This window comes from Solanum stenotomum, chromosome 9 (assembly GCF_019186545.1).
Source record: "Solanum stenotomum isolate F172 chromosome 9, ASM1918654v1, whole genome shotgun sequence".
Classification (NCBI taxonomy): Eukaryota; Viridiplantae; Streptophyta; class Magnoliopsida; order Solanales; family Solanaceae; genus Solanum; species Solanum stenotomum.
In genome coordinates, this window is record NC_064290.1 from 23,028,923 (window position 1) to 23,036,730 (window position 7,808).

General features: G+C 33.4%; 1 long non-coding RNA gene across 4 annotated transcripts; it reads right to left on the reverse strand.

Moving 5' to 3' along the window:
* Positions 1-346: 346 nt before the first annotated feature.
* LOC125877174 (uncharacterized) lies at positions 347-6,850 on the reverse strand. 4 transcript variants are annotated; one of them, XR_007447581.1, is made up of 5 exons: positions 3,765-4,358; positions 1,750-1,836; positions 1,511-1,638; positions 925-1,247; positions 349-465 (listed from the first exon to the last, which is right to left on the reverse strand). It is a non-coding gene; the product is annotated as an uncharacterized LOC125877174 (long non-coding RNA). The 4 variants fall into 4 exon arrangements; XR_007447580.1 differs by lacking the exon at positions 349-465 and adding an exon at positions 6,555-6,850 and having other exon boundaries at positions 482-1,247; positions 3,765-3,820; XR_007447582.1 differs by lacking the exon at positions 925-1,247 and having other exon boundaries at positions 347-465.
* Between the last annotated feature and the right edge of the window lie 958 nt (positions 6,851-7,808).

The window sequence follows — 7,808 nt, forward strand, 5'->3', positions numbered from 1 at the left end:
ATCTACAACAACACTTATAAAGTGTAACTTTTCTTATGTACAAGATAAATTTTTTAATCAATAAGCCACACGTTGGACGTCCCTATAGCAACACTTTTGAAGTTTGACAATGTTGTTAGAATCTTTGTAGCCACAATTTTTCATTTTTGAGAATAATAATTTTTATTTGCATATATTCGATAATCACATAATTATATATATACATATATATATATAAGTGGTCAAAAGCACAAAATTAGCTAATAAATAAATCGAAGAAATATATTTCAAATAAATTTCGGGAAACATGTCTTGTACAACCGATACTTAAAAATCAATTGCTTAAAGATCTCTACAATCAATAAATTCCACAAAACCAAATGCATTCAAACATACATGACAATAGTACAAAAAACTCTTCATCGTTCACTATAATAAATCGAGTTTACTTCTGGCCAGTATTCAAATTCAATTACTGGCATTTTTCTACACATTCAAAATAAAAATAAGTTAGTGAAATAAATCATGTATTTAATATGCTCAATACTAGTCACTTTTAACAATACCTTCCCAGTCCCTTCCCAATGTAGTGGTACTGTTATGAAAAACAGCGAGTAACAAAATGGAATGTTGGTGTAATTTCCCTTAGGCATAAATGGACTGCTGGAAGACAACTCTTTATAAATTTCAACATTTTAAAGACAAGAGACATCTAAAAGAAACAAAGAATCACTTGCAAAGCTAATTCATCTTGAAGGAAGTGCCTTCCCAAGACAACATATAGGCTACTGATCCACATTAAAATGCAAAATTTCATTCTATCAAAACTTAAAGAAAAATGAAGCTCACAGAGGTCACAATCAGCAAAGAAAAAGGCAGATTTATTTGTCAGTAGAGAACAAACACTTATGCAGATCACAACTCAAAAGAGATAATACGAAGTACCTGGACAACGACTGTTTCATACACTTGTTCAGCTCTCATTGCTAATATTTTTTCAGCCAATGTTTCCATGTCTATTGTTGTCAGATCATAACTCAAAAGAGATATTAGCATTTTTTTTAGTGGAGAAATCTCACTATGGAGAAGTTGGTCAGTATTGACAAAGAAAGTGAAAGTCATATTTTAAACTCATTCTAGACAACAATGAAGGAATGATCGAGATAGATATTGTTTCATTGTCAACCGATGCAAGATTGAGGGATGAAGATGATTCAGATGAGCTTCTCAAAGTATAAGCGAAGAGCATTTGTTCGTTGTCTTTTGCCCTGCTAAAATCCACGGTAAAAATGACTATCTTTTCTTTTTTCCCCATATGTAAATAACTTGAAGAATGGTGGATTAGAATGACGGAAAAGTTAATTTGTACGAATCCATTAATGCAGTAGTTTGCACATATAAAGGGTTGACTAAAATTGTCGAAATGTATCTGGTTGTCAACCTTAGAGATGCGGGAACAACATATGGTGACAAGTAAAGCAAAGAAATTATTCATAGCAGGATCAAATAAATTAAGGAAAGATGATCTTACCGCGATGGTATGTTGTAACAACTACTCGTTTTGCAAGAATAACAGTGTGCTCGTGCAACAGTTGTAGTAGTACAACCCCTTCATAGTCCGTTAGATCGTCCCATATGGTAAACATGAAAGGCTTCTTGCTGAATAGTATAATTGAGAACAAGTTTATCCCCATGAAAGAAGATAAATCAAATAAAAGCTAGAAAGTAAATGTTGTTGTTCTCATTTTTACCGAAAACTGAAGGACTTACTTGTTGTCCATAAAAATGGCCTCTCGGTATCACTTGGTTTGATCAGCTGTATATTGCATTGTGCTGCAATTTTCTACCATTGCCAGTCTGTTGAAGCAAAAGGAATAATCAGATTCAAGCAAAAATGAACCGCAGCAAAGTTACACGAACACCAGGAGTAGAACCAATAACAAATACATCATCAACAATTTCAGCGCTATCATCAAACCAATCAATCAAGGGATTTTCACCCCAAATGTAACAACTATTGTTGTTGCATCAAGGTTGCAATTTTGGTTTCAATATGCAGTCACCACAGTAATTAGGATTGGAATAAGTGCATTGTGTGGAATTACATACACCAGGTTTGTAAGTTGAACTTTTGAAACCTTTGTCACAATCCACCCATAAGCTTTTACCACCAAGATGAACTAAAAGTTTTATGGAAATTAAAGGAGTTCTTTGACTTACTTCTGTGATGTATTGTAGAGTTTATGCATCTTTAGTGACTGGAAGGTATTGTAGAGTTGATGCATCTTTAGTTTGTACTAAACAAATTCAAGAATTTCATCACAAAATGCCAATTACTTTGATGTATAAAGGAACAAATTTTGTGCCAAAATGTCATGGTATCAACAGAGAATTAGAAGACAAAAAGAATAAATATTTGCACTTAAGTCTCCCAAGAACAAATTCTTGATTGCAGCAGTTGCACAATACATATATACCAGCAAATACTGATACCAACAATATTTAACAGCAATCTGCTATAAACTTGACGGGCCACCAGACCAAGGCCATAAGTTGTGCAATACTGATACCAGCAATATTAAACAACAATCTGCCTCAATCGCGTTTGCAAATTCGAGCAAGCTCGGAGCAGATTCGTGAAGAATTAACCACTGGGGATTCTTCCCCTCCCCTACCCCACTAAGCCATGCCCTTATCTACCCCATTTATCTCTTTTGTAATTCTCTGCTTCTCCCCATAAGTAAAATGCACTTTCCTCACCATTGCTATCATTTGATGAAGAGTAAGTTGTGGTATATATGATTAGAAAAGAAAGCACAACTTGTCTCTTGGCTGTTACATTTCCTAAAATTCATATGTTAGGATTTGGGAGAAGCCTTTGTAGTGCAAGTTCAATGTAAGTGTGTTCCATTCTTTCAATTAGTTTATGACTTATAAACTCTTTCACCCAAAATGCAAGTGTTGTTCTCACTTCCCTGCCATGCCCCACCCCGTTTAAGTATTGCCTCGCCCTTGACCTGCCCTATTGCCATCCCAATAGTAGATCAATGCCAATTCCAAGTCCACTTCAAACCAAAGAATAGTAACAACAGGAGAAAAATCCAAAGAGGGGTCCTATAAATCTTTCCAAAATTTCCAGCACTGTATTAACTCTTTTCAGAATTTTCAGCACTGTTTCCAAGACCCCACTTATGGGACTACATTGGGTTTGTTGTTGTTGTATTAAAGTTCTTGGGGATGTGTTACTTTAACCTGTACACTGATTCTGATCTAATATACTTTGTCATTCTTATTTTATTTACTTCTCTTGATAAGTTGTGATAAAAGTAATTGATAATAGCAGATTGCAGCAGTTGAGTTTAGATTGTATGTACTTTAAACTGATTCTATAATCTGTACGCTGATTTTGATCTAATATACATGGTCGTTCTTATTTTCTTTACTTCTCTTGATAAGTTGTGATAAGAGTAATTGATAATAGCAGATTGCAGCAGTTGAGTTTAGTTCAAGCTAGTAATTGATAATAGCAGATTGCAACAGTTGAGTTTAGTTCAAGCTATAACCTACTGCATGTACTGTAAAATACTTCTATAATATGTACACTGATCCTATAACCTATACATCTGAGTTTAGTTCAAGCTATAACCTACTGTATGTACTGTAAACTAATTTTATAACCTGTATAGCTGAGTTTAGTGCAAGCTATAACCTACTGTATGTACTGTAGATTTATTCTATAACCTGTACACTGATTTTGTGGAAAGCTATACAGTATGAAAGCGTACTAGACTAGTGTATGTACTGTAATTCAGAAGGATTTACATGATCTGGAAAAATGTACCTATCATTTAGTAACCATCATCAATACTTGATTAACAAATTGCAATTTTCAGTTCACATGAATCATAGGAAATTAAGTTGGCTCCATATCCATATGTCAATGGCTTAACTTAAATGCATAAATTTACACAAGCACTCATGTGTGCATGCACATAAATTTACACAACCCTCGCCCCACACCCTCCCCTATAAAAATAACCAGAAAGAAAACCCAAGAGTATATGTTTACATCATAAAGTGTTGCAACTCGCACACTAAATTCATAAACGGTATTTCCTTATCATGCTACTTCATGCTCATTCCAAGATCGAAGTACGTAATCTACATATAAGAATCCCCTTCTTTAAATGATTTCTTCTCCTAATAGATAGATATAACATCTATGATTTTCGCCTTACCACATTCTAACTTGATATCTATGTGTTTAAGAATAAAATGTGACACTAAAATCACCATCAAGTTTATCAAAGGGACATTTAGCTCTACTTGAAAGAATACATGTTTCAATTAATAGGCACTATATAGACATATATGTTGTCAGAACAACCAACCGCACAAATAAGCTACAGTTTCAGGAATACAATGCCTGATTGAGAACCAAAGCACTATAAGGTTATAAAAATTATATAAGTAATTTTGGGAATCGATATAACAAACCTGAATTTCGAGAAGTACGCTAGTACTTCATCATTTGCAGGACCAGCATAAATGAGCAAGCCCCCTGCCAATAGAACAACGTCGTCGAATTTTGCATACGCAGAACCTCTAGAGTGGTGTATAGAATATATAACAGTATATCCATCTTGTGCAAGGTATCTTAAGGTTTCCATCACTTGCTCTGCTTGAAAAGCATCAAGTCCTGAAAGCAGGGTTTTGTGGCGACAAGTAAAAAGGTGAACAAGCAACCATTGAAGTATAATCTTGTCTTCACATTAATATTATGACTTCAATAATATATTCAATTGTTTCTACTAAAATCAAAATTTTCCTAAATTATAAATGTACTTCCTCTTAGATTGAAGGAGCTAGTAATATCTCACAACTGCCACCGAGGAAAGTTGATAGTTCAAATCTTTTAGAAGTTTGGGTGGAAAACTTTCTATTATTACTATGTGAATGATTCAAAGTAAGTTAAACATAATACATCTAGCTTTCAAGCTGAACCTCCATTGTAGGAGGCTAAAACGGAATCCAGACACCGAAACCATTAAAAAAAGAGGTGTATTAGCGTAGAAGATCCTTACAAAAAAAAACACCACTAATATACAAGAGAATAGCTGGACAAAACTAGGATGCATATATGAATTCTATATATTCATCAAGTCATTAACTAATAAATGTATGATATTGGTTTAGCTCCAGTCTAAATGTTTTTCCACTAGAAGCTCATCTTGTTAGCTTTTATTTTACTCCCTCCGTCCCATTTTATGTGGCACCATTTCCTTTTTGGTCAGTCCCAAAAAGAATGTCACATTTCCTTATATGGTAAGTATAGGTACAATTCCTCTTTTACCTTTGTTGGTCCCACTTAATCTTAAAATAATACTCCAATACATTTATGAGGAGAGAGAAAAATGAATCTACTTTTTAAAGGGTAATTTGGCAAACATTTCAAAGTCTTCATTTATTTTTTAAACTCCGTGCCCGGTCAAATATTGCCACATAAAATAGGACGGAGGGAGTATATGTTTATTCCTTCGCTTTCTACGTGTAGAAGCTTCTAAAGCCAAATGCACTGTTTTACATACAAAAGTACTTTGAAATTAGAACCATATATATCTAAATAAGACCCCACAAGATTTCCTTGACATAAAAGAGAATCAAGCATACACATTTCCAGACAGTACAACATCACAAGGAATATAGAACCCCAGATAATGGTTTTGAAGTCCTTAATAGCACCATAAACAAACATTTTTTTTTAACATTATTGAGTTTAGTATATTGTTTGCGCAAGTAGAAGAACTAGTTAAGCCTCTACAAGGACAGAAAAAATATTCAGATTCATTTTTTAGACTTCTCTAGAACCATATAATCACAGGATTTGGATGCTTACACAAGCTCAACATAGTTTTACGCATCTTATCCAATAATAATTATTCTGACTTCCACTACATGAAAAGTTGACACAATCATGTAACTAAGGAGTTAGCACGACTGGATAATGGTTGTGGCCAGGAGGTAAGCACCATTACAAGTGAAAGATAGATGAGATAAAAGTGAAAATTGGGAGTCCTTGCTATTTTAACTTCATAGAGAAGACTACACTCTACAGGGAAGCATAGTGGCCAGATATCTATAGTTATCCTACTTTAAAACCTCTGATTTTATAAAGGCTGTTTGAAAATGGCACCCCATTGATGTCCAAAAGACCAAACAAATTTAACTTAGGTGATGCTTTTGTTTGACCTGCAAGAACATTGAGAAGAGTAGTCTTTCCTGATCCTAATGGACCCATTATTGCTGATGCCATCTGTTTTTTTCGCTACACTATCATGGACGATTTCCGCCCTAATCAGCTTATAAACCTAATAAAAAAGAAATTCTCAAGTGAAAAATCATCCCTAATCAGCCCATTTATACTTATTTAGTTATTAATGCTCAGGGCAAAGAATCAACTGATGTGGGTAATACATCTACGAGTTAGACTTCCAAAAATCAACAAAAATCGTATCAACACAAGAATATCAAAATCCTAAACCTAAAATTTAGACTTTCAAAATTGAATTACTTACCTGATAAACCCTAATCTAACAAAATCCTTTCAATGTGATGAAGCTTTAAGATACCATCTTCTCAAGTGAAGCATTTTGTTCAATTTTCAACAAGAAATCTTTTAATGAGGTGTGTTCATCTGTGAGGCCTAACCTTCAGCGAGAACAACTCTTCAGCGAGAATATGACGGAACAACTCTTCAGCTCTTCAACAAGAAATCTGTGAGAAAGTTTGATGGAAATTGTGTTCTTCATACTTGGAGAGAAAATCCTAAAGAGCGTGTTCTTCAATTTGACGGATTTTTTTTGTGATTTGGGAGAAAAGAAAGTTTTAATGTTTTATGAATTATTATTTTTTTTCCCAATTAAAAATTGGAGGGATACTTGAAAATGTTGGAGGGAATATAATATTTTAGTGAAAATATTAAGGCTACACTTGTAATGTGTTGTTTTTTCAATTATAAAAATAACATATTTTAAAAGTGTGGCCATATATATAAATATTTGTTGCCAATTATATCATAATTATATAAAAACACTTCTAAAGTGTAGCCTATATCATTAAAGAATACCCTTTACAAAAGATGTCAATATTATCGAAGTCAAAAGTTAAAAACATTGGCTACGCTTTTAAAGCGTATCAAAAACATTTTAGGCAACACTTTACAATCATTGTCTAAATTTAGTGTAGTCATAGGCCTAAAATGTTGTAGTGTGTACAACCCATACTTTGAAAGCAATTGCTTAAGGATCTCTACTAGCAATAAATTCCACAAAATCAAATGCATCCAAACATATATGGAAACAGTACAACAAATCTTTATCGTTCACTACAATCGAGTTTACTTCTGGCCACTATTCAATTTCAATCACCCGCTTACCGTATGCCACTCTATTTTTACTTGCCCGGTTGGTAAAATTATATTGACGTATTTTGAGTTGTAATCATGCATTCCCTTTGAATCAATTATCACTTGTCTTACTTGATTTTACATATCATCTGTCAGTAAATTGATCATGTTACCTTATTTAAAACTGGTAGATTTCTTACTTGTTTATATTTGGTAAAAATAAATTAAAATAAATCTCATTTTTGGGCTCTTTTAAAATAAGGAAAACAATATTATATTGATCGCTAAAATAATTCTTTTCCTTTAATTTGGCACCTTTCATCTAGTTTATATGAAGGGGTTTCTTATTCACTCTGGGCTCTCACATTCGGACTTTGACGGAAAAACCTTACTCTTGAATACTTTAAAAATATTACTCTCTATT